This window comes from Corvus moneduloides, chromosome 3 (assembly GCF_009650955.1).
Source record: "Corvus moneduloides isolate bCorMon1 chromosome 3, bCorMon1.pri, whole genome shotgun sequence".
Classification (NCBI taxonomy): Eukaryota; Metazoa; Chordata; class Aves; order Passeriformes; family Corvidae; genus Corvus; species Corvus moneduloides.
In genome coordinates this window covers 49,311,332-49,326,600 of record NC_045478.1, presented here as the reverse complement: position 1 = coordinate 49,326,600, position 15,269 = coordinate 49,311,332, and the positions used below count along the sequence as shown (strand labels likewise).

General features: G+C 42.8%; 1 long non-coding RNA gene across 1 annotated transcript in view; it reads right to left on the bottom strand.

The window, feature by feature from the left end:
• LOC116440588 overlaps positions 1 to 15,269 on the bottom strand; it is a 91,396-nt gene that overhangs the window by 56,535 nt on the left and 19,592 nt on the right. The window lies entirely within an intron of this gene.

Here is a 15,269-nt window from a genome sequence, read left to right as displayed (position 1 = left end):
ACTGCAGTATTTTTTATGGCAGGCCCTTGCTTCATTACTGCTCTTCAGCCCTTATTTAAAACAGAGCGTGTCAAAGGACAATTGGCATGTGGAAAGCCAGCGATTGTTATGAGAAAGAACATTGACTCCTACAACTTGCAGTATGCAGTATGGAACAATAAAATAATCAAAGATGGAGAGCCACAGGGTACTGGCAACAAGGATGGCTCAACAACATCACGTCTGCTAAAATTTGAACACTTTTTAACAGAGCATGTAAGCATGACTTTGGTGAGGATTTTTTGGTTTTTAAACAGCCTTAACCTTACTGAGTTAACAGTGGAGCCTATTGGCTTAAAATTCTGCATCCCTTATTCTTTAGAGCAGTCATACCAAGATCCTCCTCAGCTTTAATATTTGTCACAGAATGACCCACATACAGCTTTATAAAACAGTACGTGTGTTTGGTAGCCTGAAAAGAAAAATAGCCCAGAAGTTGATACTTCTCTTACAGTATCCAAATTATTTAATTAGGTTTCCATGGAGGTGGTGCCAGCATGGTGTGTTGATGCAGGACGTGCTTTGTGGTGCTCACGAAGAAAAAATTAAAACTTGGATTTTCCTTTAGCAGGCTTTTGCAAAAAAGAATTGCAGCCATTTAAGAGAAGGGTGTATTCAGTGTTGTCAACTCCTATAATTTTGATTGTGGTGTTTGCTGTGCTTCTTTGCACCTCCAGTTTCAAAAGGGAAGCTCAACAACTGAAACAGGCTAATACCTGACATGCCAGCAGCTTCCTGAGAAGGCACAGTAAAACTGTGTTAGGCAGTGGTACTTCTTGGCACCTACTTGCATGTGGGGAGGGGAGGTCTGTTTTTCATGTGATAAATTTTCAATTAAGAAAGTAACTTGTGGTGACAGCCTAAAATCATGACAGAAATCTGTCTTAAATGGTCAACAAAGTAAAGACAAAAGGAGTGGGATGTGGGTCGACATTTGGGGTCACCTGGGTGCCCTACAGCATCGAGCTCAGCCTCCTGGTTGAGCCAGTCTCCTGAAATGCTATGGCATTATCTGCCAACTCAGTATGGCTGCCTCTGTTCTTTTAAGGTATCTGAAGTGTTTTAACACTGTGAAATAGTCTGTCTCAAATGGCTTCTGAGCCTCTTAGCCAATTTCTGCCACATTTAATAGGGAGAGCTCAAAGATACTAAGTGCCTGTGACTTCCATAGAAAGAATTACCCGAGCAAAGAGCGAGGCCCAAACCTACGTGCTGAGGAGGAGGGAGGGGTTCCGGTCTCTTTCCCAGAGGTGGACAGCTGGCCACCCTGGCCCTGGCAAGGGCCTGGGAGGCCTTTTGGGGTACACAGCCTGCACAACTCTGGAGGAGAGAAACGTGTAGGGAATGAGGCTGTGTCCGTTTTGCTGCTTGCAAAGCAGCATATTAGGGAGCGCAGTTAAGCATTCAAAATGATTAGTGAGGCTGGGTAGTAAATTCCTTTCATCATTTTGGCTGTCATCCAAAAATATGTGCTCTAGATTTACCACAGATTTGCTTGGTTTGGGCCAGGGAATTTCATTAAGTAACTCCTGCGTCATGTGATGCACAAGGTTGCATTAAATGGTTCTGTGATTATTTCTATTCTTCTGTTTCAACGATCCTGTTCTGCAAAACAATGCTAGCAGAGTGGGGAAGAAAAACCGAGCTGTGCTTTTTAGGAAGTACAAAGAGTCCAATCTATTTAACTTCCGGGCTTTTTTTTTTTTTTTTTTTTTTTTTTTTTGTTTAATCAAATAAAAATTCCTAGGATTCATTGATCTTTACATTAGTTAGAGCATCCTACAAGGACAGAAACCATGATGGGGAGAGTGTGAGTAATGAGTTAGCAGCCTAGTGAATCATTTCCCCTAAAGCTTTGTATTTGTAGAGAGACAGATGGTGGGAGCTGTGAAGAGGGAGAGGGAGGAGAAAAGCAAGTTTTTGCAAACAGCAGAAGTACAGAGGACCCTGAGGAAAGAAAAAAGAAAAAGAAATAATCAGCAGGTAAGGGAGAAGAAGGGGCTGAGAATACACCAGCTGTTTCAAAACTAATGCATTAATGTTAGAATGGATTAAGGTTAAGGGAAAATACAGAAAGGAAATTGCAGAAAACAAGAGCTTTGTGGCTGAGAGAGGGAAATTTACCAAGAGCAGCCCTAAATACGTATTTGTAGATGAACTCTTGAGTCAGTTATTAATTTTATGTGCAAATAACGGAGAAGTAGCTGAAAGTATGCAAGACTCCATCCTGCAGGCTGGCAGTGCTGCTGCCCAGCTGGAGCTGCCAAGCTGCAGGTATGCACAGAGGCAAAAGGCATCGCTTGGATGGTGACAGCACCAGGGGTTTGTCTCACAGCACCTGTACATTTGCAAGGGGTGTGTGGGAGAGGAAGTTCATTGTCCCTAATGTGGAAAGTAAGCAAAGCTAGAGAGTTACATACTTAACACTGGGATGAGTGCAGCATTAAGAGGATTTAGTGATGGCCTGCTTTGAAGGCTTGCCAAAACTCAGATGACATTAATGCATGTAAAGATTTTTTTATGCAAGTCACCTGTGTAACAAAAATAGGGCTGCAAAATTTTATCCCACAGTTAAGTTAGATCGGCCTCTCCAGAGAGGGATGTGTAGGGTGATTCTTGTACAAAGTTGATTTAATAAAGCGTTGTACACAGGACAAGAAATGCTGCCCTAAGAGCTCATTTTCTCCTGGTAGGATCTTAACTGCCATAATTTGATGCCGTTTAAGAAAATAAAGCAGCAGACTTCCCTGCAGCCCTGCTGGGACCACCAGCAAGGCAGATAACGAAACTGGCTCATTGTAACAGCCCCACCAAAGGGTGCCTTCCTGAGAGCTTTTCCCTCATCTCCAGCCACTGACCAGGCTGCAGGTACCAGAAAGTTGTGCATCTTACTAACAGCATCAGTCCAGGCAGTGTGGTCAGGAAGCTCCCCAATGAGACAAGAAAAGGAGCAACTCCCACCATTTAGGATGCTTCTGGGTTGTCAGATTGGAGGCACTGGTAAAGCTGAGAGGGACCCCTGGTCTTAAAAGGGAAGGGGATGTGGGAGGGGAGAATTGGGAGTTCTGTGGCCTTGCAGTGCAAGAGGTGTACTGTGGTAATGAAGTAAAACACGTCTCAGAGAGTTCCCTCACCTCAGTGTGCAGAACAGGTACACGTTATCTTGCAAAGCAAACATCTCTCTAGTTACACTTTGGCTTTAATTTAACAGGTTCCTCCATGCCCACACCTGTAGCAGTCTGCTGTTGTTTAACCCGTGTTTGGGAAATAGATCCTGCCTGGAAGGTCATGGCTTTTGTCAGCCTCCTCCTCCACCATCCTTTATCATGATGTTGCTGCAAGGAAGCACTGCCACAGCACCCAGTTCACAGTACTGATGGGCTGGCACTGCTCCTTCTCCCCAGTCCCCAGCCATGGGTCTTCTGAAGTTCCAGCCTGGTACACAGCACATCAGTATCATTACAAATCTCCAGCTCTCCTTGAGCTGTGCTGATAGATGCTCACATCAGCATGTGGTTCATGCTGGTCCCCTCAGCCAGCATGAACCACACTGGCACAGGAACACAAAAGCCACTTGGAAAACCCTGTCTGAGACATCCGACATCAGACACACCTCTCCCACCCTGCCTATTACAACCAGTGCAGGAAGAGAAATGCCTGTATTTGTGCAGTATTTGTATTACAAGTTACTGCTCACAGCAAGAGATGTTCTCTGGACTGCAGAAGGACATCTGAGCAAGCAGAGGTTCCACTGCCGTGGCAGATGGGTGCTGGATGCTGCTGCCCACGCAAGCAAAGCCAAACCAGGCCCTGAGATACCAGACCACAGAAAAAGGCAGCAGAGTAGCAGCCTGTCCAATCCACCGCCAAATTAAGCCAAGAATAAGATGGAATTGCTTAGCCCCACTCCAGCCTTCATGGGCTCGGAGCCCAGCCTCAGCCTCATCATGGAACAGTGCACAGACCACCAGCTGTGTGTCCCTCTCTGTGGCCAAGATCACTTGTAAACAAACAAAAAACCATCTAAAGCTAAGTTTCCCAGCCTGACCAGATCTGCCAGCTAGGCTACATTTCAAGGGCTCGCTGATGTAGATGGGACCAAACAAATATGAACACACATACTCCCCATGGCTCTGAGCACTGCATGCCACTGCACAGATCCATGCAAACTGCAAGAAATGTCACCAAAAGCAGAGTTTTTTAAAACATTTGTTCTTCATTAAAAGGTATCAAGGACTTCTCCAGTTTCCAGAGGGTGACCTACCCTCGGGTCAGGGGAGTTTCACAGCAACCTCTGCAGACACCAAGTCTAATGGACAGATCCAGGGAATCTCAGGTGAAACTTGGATTAACCCAGTGGATGTAAATCCCTGCAGGACTGGCTGTTGAGGAAGGGGGATCTGCCAAGAAGGAGGAAACTTCCCAGGACCTACTTTGATGGCTGGCCAGATTAAGCCCTCTCTGTCTGACTCATACCACTCATCTAAGAATGGGGAAATGCACACTGTTGGAAAGCTCCAGAGAACCTCAGAATTGTGGGTTTCCTGGGGCAGCAGAAGAAGGTACTGTAACGGCAGACACTGGACCCCCCCCCCCCCCCATTAAAATAGTTAATAACTAAGATTGATTTTTAAAAAATCATTACTAGCACCACCTGCAGTGAGCTCATTCTGGCTGAATTTCATTCTTTGGATTTTCCACTTTTTTTCTGAAGAAGTATATTCTGAAAACACTATCTTGGAGGCTTTCTTCAAAGCTACCTTTCTTTACTTGAGCTGACAGTCCTTACAGCATGTCGGTTCTGTTTTTCATCAGCTACGCCCAGTGAAAATCTGGTAAATGTGATGCTTTGTGACTGCCACGTTCAGCACTGCAATGCTCTCATGTGCCAGCCTCTGGATTTCCAGCAAGCAGCAGGTGCTGCAGTCCACTGTTAAAAACCCTGCAGACTTCAAAGGAAGAAATTCAGTGAGAAAGGCTTCTGAACAGGTAACACTACTGGGGATTGAGTTGAGCATCCCAGAAGCAGCAACTGCATTAAAGAATCTTTCATCCCTAGGCTGGGAGGGAGAATTGAGCCCAGCTTGGCACTGACCAAACCCAGTCCAGTCAGTATCTGGTAGCATCAGTTCTCAGTGGGCGTTCTGTGCATCTCAAACATGTGCAAATGCACACAGCCAGATGCACCTGCCACATTCTTTCTCCCAGAACTTGCCTCCAAACAGACTGTACAGAGACTGAAATCCAGCCTCAGCACTGATACAGCCACTAATGGTTCCCAAATGCCAAACCAACAGCATGCAGTGGACAACTGACCATCCGTCTCTACAGCAGACTAAAAATATCCCTACCAGCAATGGTTCCAGATGCTTGGTACTGGCTTTCCCCACATACAGGGCAGAAAATCATTTGGAAAACAGAAGTTTTATTCTTCACTTTATTACTGCACTGCTGCGAACAGCAGAAATTTACCCACTCACTCTTCTCCAGCCTCCTTAGCTAAGAAGCTGAGGCAATAGCAAAGTGGCCATTTGGGTTAGGTTGTTGAAGACTTACTGATTAAAGAACTACGTACATACAAAAAATACTGATTTTTATGGGTCCATTCTCCTCACAGCCTTACAAAAGACAGTTTTTTCCTTGACACACCAGCTGTGTAGAAGCTGAAACAGCAGAAAGCCAGCAGTAAGACTGTCCCAAAAGAGAGATGGAGGGGAGCTCTTTAAATAGGCACAATAGCACCTGGAAGACAGAGTACAATAAAGAAGTGAGAAAGAGGAAGGGAACTACACTGTAACAAAATTGAATGCAGTAGCAAAATTAATCAGCTAGCATAGATTCATCTCTTTTGGTAAAATAACATATCATTTACTATTTTTAAAAAGAAGAGGAAAAAGAGAGAAACACAGTATTTTCCTCCAGGCTTTTGTGTCCCATTTTAACTTACTACTTGGAAACCAACCTACTAAAGCAGCATAGTCCCTCCTGAGGACACAGCCATACTGATAACAATTTGATATATCAGTGTATCAGCAGTCAAGAAACTGACAAGACAGACAGGTACACAGTACATAGAAAACACAAAGAATGAAAACTGCACATCTCAGACTCTCACACTGATTGATGGAGTCAAGAGTCCTTGCTCTCTCCAGGCTGGAGTTAATTATTCCCAGGAGTAATTACCAGGTTGAATTTTAAGCTCTGGGCTGGATGGACTTGGCATTGGAGAGACAGGTTTCATCATTCCCTCAAAGCAGTGCCCAGATGATGGTGTGAATTTTGCGACTTGCTTTACTGGAGCTATACTAGGGAAAAAGCACCATCCCCATCAAACCAGGTTATAGTTTTTCTGTTGCCCGTATTTCTCAGTTGTGCACACTCCCCTGGTTTTGATGTCTTACAGAGTAGCTTGTCTCAAACTGCTGGATGTTCCTGGCCCCAACCACAGTTTTTTTCAGGACAAAAAAATGTTCATCCAGAGACCCACATCAGGCTCAGCCTGTGCATCCCTACACGAAATCAACACTGGATCTGGTGTGACCCTGTACTGCCTTCACACGACGTGAAATAAGAGGTGTAGTTGAGCAGTGCTACTGTATGAAGACAGGGTGGTGCTTGGGAAAACTATCCAGAGCATTTCTATATGAAGTATGGTCTAAGCCTACATCTATGGTGACACCCAAACTGGTCTTTTGCAGATAGCAAGAAGACAAGCCTTTATGAGACTGTGAAACAGCATTGGTGAGAAAATCCAGTGAATGCCAGGAAATCACACTGCTTGTGGCAGAGCTCAGTAAAATGAATGCCTTCAAGGAGACAGAGGAGTCCTTGACCTACCTGCTCCCTACAACCAGAACATTTCTTAGGTACATCACCAGGAAAGGCATTTTCCCCACCAGACGTATGGGGTACAAGCACAGGTTGCAAACAGCGTGTCTGCGAGCTCCAAGCCTGTCAGACAAGTCTCAGTGCCTCGGCCCCGAAGTGCACACAGGGATTTAGCAAAGGCTTTCGAGGCATTTCGCATCAGCCCAGCTATCGGCTCTGACTATTGTGCTGTAGATGTGCTATCATCCAGCTAAAAGCATGCTTTCAGTTCTGATTTCTCTCTCACATACTTCCATTAGGAAACCTCTAATCAAAAGAAGCATTTTTCATAATTCTTCATGCCTGCATTTTACAACATTAGAAGCAGCTATGGAGATAGAGCTGCCTTGTGCCTAACGCTGAATACCAGAAGGCTGTTTGTACGAAGAGCTTCCAGTCTGACTCTATCTGGGATTTGAGAGGCTAACTAAAATCCTTTGCAAATTATCTGTCACTCCTTTGTAAGCCCTGCTTCCTTTCTTTATGTCTGAATTTGGACTGGGGATAATGAACTTCCTGTATCATAGACTGGGATACAAGGAAACTCATTGTACACTCACCAAGGAAGAATATATCAGTAAGTAGCTTATAAGGCAGCTCTGAAGGGTCTTGTTAGAATGACTTATTCTCTGAATTTCAGTGGTTTGATTAAGTGGATCATGTGATAAACACTTATAATGAACTTCTTCAGATGCTGCCAGGGAAAACCCAGCAGATAAAATGCTGAATCCCATGGCATTGCTCTCTGCATAACAAACTGATTACAAAGACAGAAAAATCATGCAATTCACCAGATTCTTCTCCCACTCAGGACAGCACAACAATGTTACACAATTTTCTCTTTGCTGCCCCAAATTAAAGTATTCTTGCTACTCAGTCCAGTTCAAACTAGTGCAATTTTTCTCCTACAACGCACCAGGCAGATTACAGCTAAATGTAACTACTTGCAAGTTTAGTCATGTTTCTGAATGATTTCTTTCTTATTAAAGAAAACAAAATAATACAAACAAACATGGCAATGGTTACAACTAGATGATCTTTAAGGCTGCTTCTAACCCCAAGCCTTTTATGATTCTATAGGGAAAAAAACCCCAAAGAACTAACTAAAAACTGAGCATAAACTCACAAATAACATGTGCTAATTTGGTTTGTTTAAAAACAGCAGACCATAGTTGAGAGCATTCCTTGCAGTTTTGGCCCAGCCAATACCTGTAGGACCAATGAACCAGGGTAATACATCAGCATCTGCTCTGCTCTCTCCTCACCCCCAGTTCACAGCTTGTTGTTTCTCCTTCTCAGCAGACAGCCTCTCTTCTTTACTCTCCCAAGTTGTCTCTGCCTAACAAGCTACAGTACCTCTGCAAAAGACATCCTGGCTCTGGCACAAAGCATGGGATGTATGCACTTGTTCCTGTCCTGGTAGCGTAAATTACAGCACTGCTTCTTCAAGGCCAGTGCTATATCCCTGACTCAGGTGTCAGCTGCAGCTGTGTGATGGATGGGGTGCCTTTAAGAAAGTCTTCTTCAGGTCCTATGACTGAGATGAAGGAAAGACCCCAACAGCCTCTTCTCCTTGATTAGCAATACCCACCTGCTCCTGCTACCATGGACAACAGCTGCACCAGGACACATCTGCTGGTCTCATCCAATACCCGATTAGAATATTTGTCAGGGCTCTGCTACACAGAAAAGGATTTGGAGCTCTGCTGGCACTTTGAGGTGTCAGGATGGAGAAGGCAACTGTTTCAGCTGGGCATGGTAAAGATGTCAGGGAGCATATGGAGAGATAGACAAGTGCTGGACTCTTAAGTGAGGTAATTGGTGTTACCTGGGACCCTTAATTCAGTAAAGGGTTAGTGAGGGCATCCCCTTCCTTTAAGCTACTTACTAACTGGTTTTCCCTCAGGCCAGATCCCAGACTTTACAGAGCAGTAGCTGAGATGGCAGAAGCTGCAAAGCCAGTCCATAGTAATGCCTGTCCTCAGGCTACCTCGCTCCATATCATCCCACTGAGTAATCAGCTCTTTAGGGTCACTGGGTGAATCGCCTTAAAGGGAATTGCTTTGTGAGTTCAGGTGTCAGTAGAAACAAGAGGGTAAAGGGTGGTAGATGGCAGGTCACCTCAGCAGCTCTGTCCGGCCTGTCACCAGTAGGTCTGATAGCTGAACTGTGCGGAGCACAGTTCAATACCAGCCATAACCAAGATCATTCTCCCAGGTGCTGTGCCAGAGCAGGCTTTCTGGTGATGGTGCACACGTGATTGTGCACAACTTCTTCTGTGCCAGGCTGGGCACCCTTGCCTTGTGGCAGGCAGGAGGGAAATGCAAGGGCTGTAAGTGTGATGGAGGAATTAGCACTGTCGGTTTTGTTCCACTTGGTGTCATTGGCAGCTATCAGACCTACTGGTGACAGGCCGGACAGAGCTGCTGAGGTGACCTACCATCTACCACCCTTTACCCTCTTGTTTCTACTGACACCTGAACTCACAAAGCAATTCCCTTTAAGGCGATTCACCCAGTGACCCTAAAGAGCTGATTACTCAGTGGGATGATATGGAGCGAGGTAGCCTGAGGACAGGCATTACTGTGGACTGGCTTTGCAGCTTCTGCCATCTCAGCTACTGCTCTGTAAAGTCTGGGATCTGGCGTGAGGGAAAACCAGTCAGTAAGTAGCTTAAAGGAAGGGGATGCCCTCACTAACCCTTTACTGAATTAAGGGTCCCAGGTAACACCAATTACCTCACTTAAGAGTCCAGCACTTGTCTATCTCTCCATATGCTCCCTGACATCTTTACCATGCCCAGCTGAAACAGTTGCCTTCTCCATCCTGACACCTCAAAGTGCCATCTGCTTCCCCTGCACAGGACCAGTGGCATGTCCCCTGTCTGCTGCACTGAGCAGCCTGCTAAACCACCTCACTACCAGCTACTAAACCCCAGATATGTACAGACACACAGACAGCCTTGCAAGTGAGATCCTGTGCTTGCAGTTTGCACCGACACTAGGAAAGTCTAGGAGCATCCTTAAGTACAATACCAACATGTTAACATGCTACATGAGTTGACAGCCTCACCACACCTAGTGCAGCTGTTATGAAGAGACCTAGGGAGGAAATATTTGCCAGATGAAGAACACAGTCATAAATATCAAACCGGCTTGTCAGATGAATTACAGCATTGGGGGGCGGGGGGGAAGATGTCCTGCTCCTTGGCTTGACCATCAGAATGCTTATCTATCAGTACTGTTTTGAGGAATGGTCCAGCAATTATGGCATCTCACAGAAGTCCTAGAGGATAGTAAAAACTGTTTGTGTTTTTTTCAAGCAGCCAACCTGTAAGCACAACAGCAGTTTAACATGTACATCAAATTTGTATGTCAGCTTTCCTGTGTACCCTTACTAGCCATTAAGTTTCCTCAGGTCATGCTATTATTCAATTAATGGGATTGCAAGCTATAATTGAAGGGATAATACACCTCTCAGATCACATCAGTTGTGATGGCATGTAGAAAGAGGGCCTTATCTTATTTTACAGCCAAAGGGAATTCACGTATCTAATTGCAAGAAAAAAGGTATTTTTAAAACATTGCTCTATGCAATCAGTAAGAATCAATAACAATACTGCTATTAGTCATCAGAGAACAATGGAATTTTAAACCTCTAAACCAAGCAAAAATTTGCACATTCAGTCGTTTCCACTTGATAAAGGAGCCTTCCTCCTACAGGTAAAGGTGTTTGGGCTTTAAACCATGGATGCTAACTTATCCACGATCTAGTCTGAAATTGTGAATCATTTGGAGCTGCCTTTTTAGTAGTCTCATGCTTGTATGAATTAAATACTATCCACAGATTTCCTTTGTAGCCCTGTCCCCGGGGACTGAAAACCTGGTGTACACAACTCATAAATAAAGCTAGTGAGACATGAGCAAGAAAAAGCATAGCATACTTCTGGGAATCACTCCAGGAAAATAAATATGCAAGATGGCACATCACCTACACAGAGCTGGCAAAGGTAAAATAACATTTGGGTTCGATCATTATGGAAAAGAAAATAATTCTGTGTTCATATGTACACGCTGATCTTCCACTGAGACAAAAGGGCAAAGGTAAGGCTGGAGTTTGACTCACAAGAAAACAAACCTGCTGGCAACAGTTGTGGCTTATTTAACCAAATTGAGGGAGTCAAGTCTGAATCTGATCCCTGGTTTTCAGAAGGCCCATGAATTCTCTAGGAATGACCACAAGCATTATTTCCTATCTCTGTGGTTCATGACTCTTCTTATGGTAAATACTTGCTTTTAAATTCTAGGTATACCTTTCCCTCAACAGTTAAAATGCATGACTTTATACAGTAGTATTAAAACATGGTAAAGAACAAAAGAGGAATAATTGTCCTTCTTTCCTATAATGGGTTTGGATGAACACACCCTCCTGTTTCCATCAGTGCTTCACTCTTTTTTACTTGAATAGGACATTACATTTACTGGCATTGACACTTTTCTCAGAGTTTATTGTTTTGTTCCCCTTCTGCTCTTCTCTCATTTTCAGTCTTTTCTATGTTTTTTTTGTCTAGTCTCCTGAATCCTTATCTTCCTATCAGGCTTTGCACTGTCTAATCCCCAGGTTAGTCTACTGTTGTTATTTATGAGATATTGAGAAGTTTAAGCCATTGTATATAATGTATGACAACAACAGGATTGCACAGAAATACTCATTATTTAAGGGATGAATTGGCAGAAGACACATCCTGCAACTGCAGATTGCAGACAGATGTCTACCTGTGTTTTGTTTGGCTATGATTTGGAAATGTACTGAATTCTTCGAGAGCAAATGTGATGTGCTCTTGACAATTTTAATTTCATTGTGGATTGGTCCATATTTTTGCTTTTAGGGACGATGGCTTTCTGTTGTCTTGTAACTGTTTGCCTGGTGATGTTTGTTGGCAATTTTGCTTGTGTTCTTAAATTTTATACATGACAGTAGAACTGCACACTTGCTGTACAGACAAAGGTTTAAAACAAGCTATTTATTGATGCCACATTCCATTAATAAGTTTCAAAGTCTGGAGTTTAATATCTTAAAAGTTGTAATTCACACAGTTTCAAATATTGTTTGTTCAGGTACTCTTGCTTTATGTGTGCATTTTAAAATTACTTTATCCTTTGTATGATTGAACATGCTTATGCTATCTGGTATTGCTACTTTCATTGCACAAAGAACCTGTAGGAAAGCTTTTCATTCCTGGGATTGAATGACTGATAAGATATGGCACCAGGAGTTCAATGAGAGGTATATATGCATATCTGCTGGAGTTGCATGTTTGTTTATGGGACTGCAAGGGCTGACATAGCACATGTAAGCCTTGAGGCACCTCAAGATTTTAATTTGAACAATAGAACACTCAGCATGCCTTTGTGTGTGAGAATCCCAAGTGGGCAGGAGCACAACAAAAAGAGAATGGGGGCTGTGTGGGATATGTGCACATCTAACGCTCATTATTACTGATAGGGAACTCATTCTCTGTTTTCCTCCTAGCAGTTAATCGCATGCAGCATATATCCCTGTTTTCACCACAGTGTACTCAATAACAATCATTAGTTCCTTCCCAGCCAGACTCAGATTCTTGAGAGGTTGCAATAGGAGCAGCACTTTATGGTGCAACCCATCAAGAGTTGTTAATATATGTAACATCTGTTGAACTGGGAAGACAGAGCTTCAGGATGATGCTCTGTAGATGTCTAAGATAAATAATTTTCTTGCTGAAATTGTCAGCACAGATCCTGCTCTGACAGAGTATGATCTAATGCTTTACCTGGAATTGCTATAACAATCTTAAAACAGAATGCAGCCTGCAATAACTAGGTAAGAAAAGTCAAGTGAGTATCTTAAAATACTTCACTTTTTGTAGTTAACAGGGCAGTTGTTACATTCCAAGTGTAAAGAGATGACTGACTCCAATAACATGTGGTTTGACAGAAGAATACAGAAAGATGAATCCTCTAGTTCAGGTGGAGCTCCGTAACCATCGTCGACAGAAACTGGAGGATTGAATTAAATGCTCTGTATCCATTTACAGAAGAGGGATCATCTTGATTTTTCCATCTCTCTTGTCATTGAAGTGATGGCCAAAAGTCATTAAGGGCATAAAACTTTTGTCAAGGATAGGGACTTCCATGAGCTGATGGTTCCAGATACAGGTCCCAGTCTGAAGCAGAACTACCATATTTACCTTAGATGTACACTTCAAGAACCTTCAAGAATTCAGTGAGCGGGCAAAGATACTGAATATCGACTGCTGCAAGTTAACTTCTTTCAGCCTTTCAGGACTGGCCACTGCTCCAAAGCCAGAAGAGGGTTTAAAACATCATGTAGCAATTTCTGAAATGTACTCAAGATACTTCACAGGTCTAGGAGGAAAATCTCATTTTCTTTGCCAATTAGAATTGCCTGAATGAGATCTTCTTACGATTGTGCAAGAATGAGTGAAAAGCAGCACTTCCTATTCTTAACCACTATCCAGCATGCAGGCTAAGAGAGGGAATAACTTTAACTACAGATACCAAACTGTTCCTTTCTTTGGTGGGTCCAAATGCTGGAAGTCCATTAGTTCTACAGTTAATCTATTCAGGATATTTGGAAAGCAGGACTCTTTTGGCAAGTAGTTATTTAAAAGGTTAATTTTGCTGAGTCTTACTTGATTTTGCCAAGTAATCTGCCAATTAGAAGGACTGACAGGAAAAAATAAAAGGAAACAGCTATCCCTGAAACAAGAAAATCACTGCCTTGTTGGCTTGTGCTTGAAGATGTCCATTCAGGGCAACTCTATTTTGAAAAGACACCTTCAACTGTTTTTGATTTCCTGTCTGTGTTTGGGAGTATCTACTGAAATCTTTTAAGCAGATATTCTGCAGACTAAGCACAACACAAAAAAAGATTTTATGCAAATATCATAATTTAATTTCTTCCTGGCACAGAGAGTAATGCCACATTCTCACACTATTGACATGAAGCCATATAAGATTGCTCACAATCATGATGACCTTTCTGATTCAGATATTTGTCCACTGGAAACCGGTTTAAGGGTCTGACTTAACTGTAAAGAGGCCATCCAAAAACTGTCAGATGACCGTAACTTTCTGTCATGACTTGTGTGGTGTCAAGACCTGACCTATATCCTGTAAGTTACCTATTTCCTACAATGAATTAATTTATACTATCATGTAACAATAGCAACCACCTATTCTGCACTGAAATACTTATCTGCTTTCTAGTGTTTCAGTCTAGCAAGCATAATTTCCCCAAACTGACAGAATTTTTAGAGTGAAAAGAGAGGTAAGGGTTCTGTGTTTTGGGCAAGTCAAAGGGAAATTCACTGCCTGGTTCAAAAGCAAATATCCATGTGACCATGTGCAAACTGATGGGTTTCTGTAGCTCACTGTCTTCAACAAGAAGAATTTTTAAAAGGGGAAGGACACATTGATTTGTATATGTGAATTTTCAGCTAATCTTTCCACTTGACTTACAAGAAACTGATACATTTGGGGTTTGTTACTTTAATCCTCACTATTTGAAAGCACCCCTCTGAGGGTAAAAGAAACCCCCACAGCTGCATCCAAACTGTAATTGAACCAAAAGCCCTTTGGCCCATGAGCAAACATGGTATAATCCATAGCCCCTCCTCCCCAAGCCCTATCCACTCCAGATATATTATGGCACAAGGACCACAGCAGACTGCTCATGACCATTAGGATGCTCCTGTACTAACCCACCAAACTCACTCAGGTGCCCAGATGCCAACATGCTCTAAGGAAAGGGCAATATGCCCATTTCTGAGGTCAGTCCTGTATCCTCGCAGTACAAAATGCAGTTAAGCATTATTTAGGAAAAGGTTTCAGGTCTGCTTTCATTGGAGCACAGATCTAGGTCTTAAGTGATTATGCAAATGCAGTAATTATGTAAATCTATAAGACTTATGACAATTGGAATTAAGACTGAGGATGTAATGTGGGACCTTGCTATCTTGCATTTGGTGGGGGAATTTTTATTTTCTGAATATTGTGATATATGAAAACCTTAATTCCAACACAAAATCATTACTAAAAAATCAGGTTGATGGGCAGAATTAAAAAGGTTAAGCGTCGTTTGTTATTTACAGTTTTCAAAATCATATACAAATCCCTATGTTCTGAGTGCTAAACTCCTGTGACCTATACATATGTTGTTTGTTTTATTAGACTACATGTGAATGAAGAGAACAGCTGTGACCTTCCCTTGTACTTCAAAAGGACTCTGATAAAAAATAAACAAATCCTCTCTAAGAAAAAAATTCTTAATTTGGATTTATTCATTCTGCATGTGTAAGGACT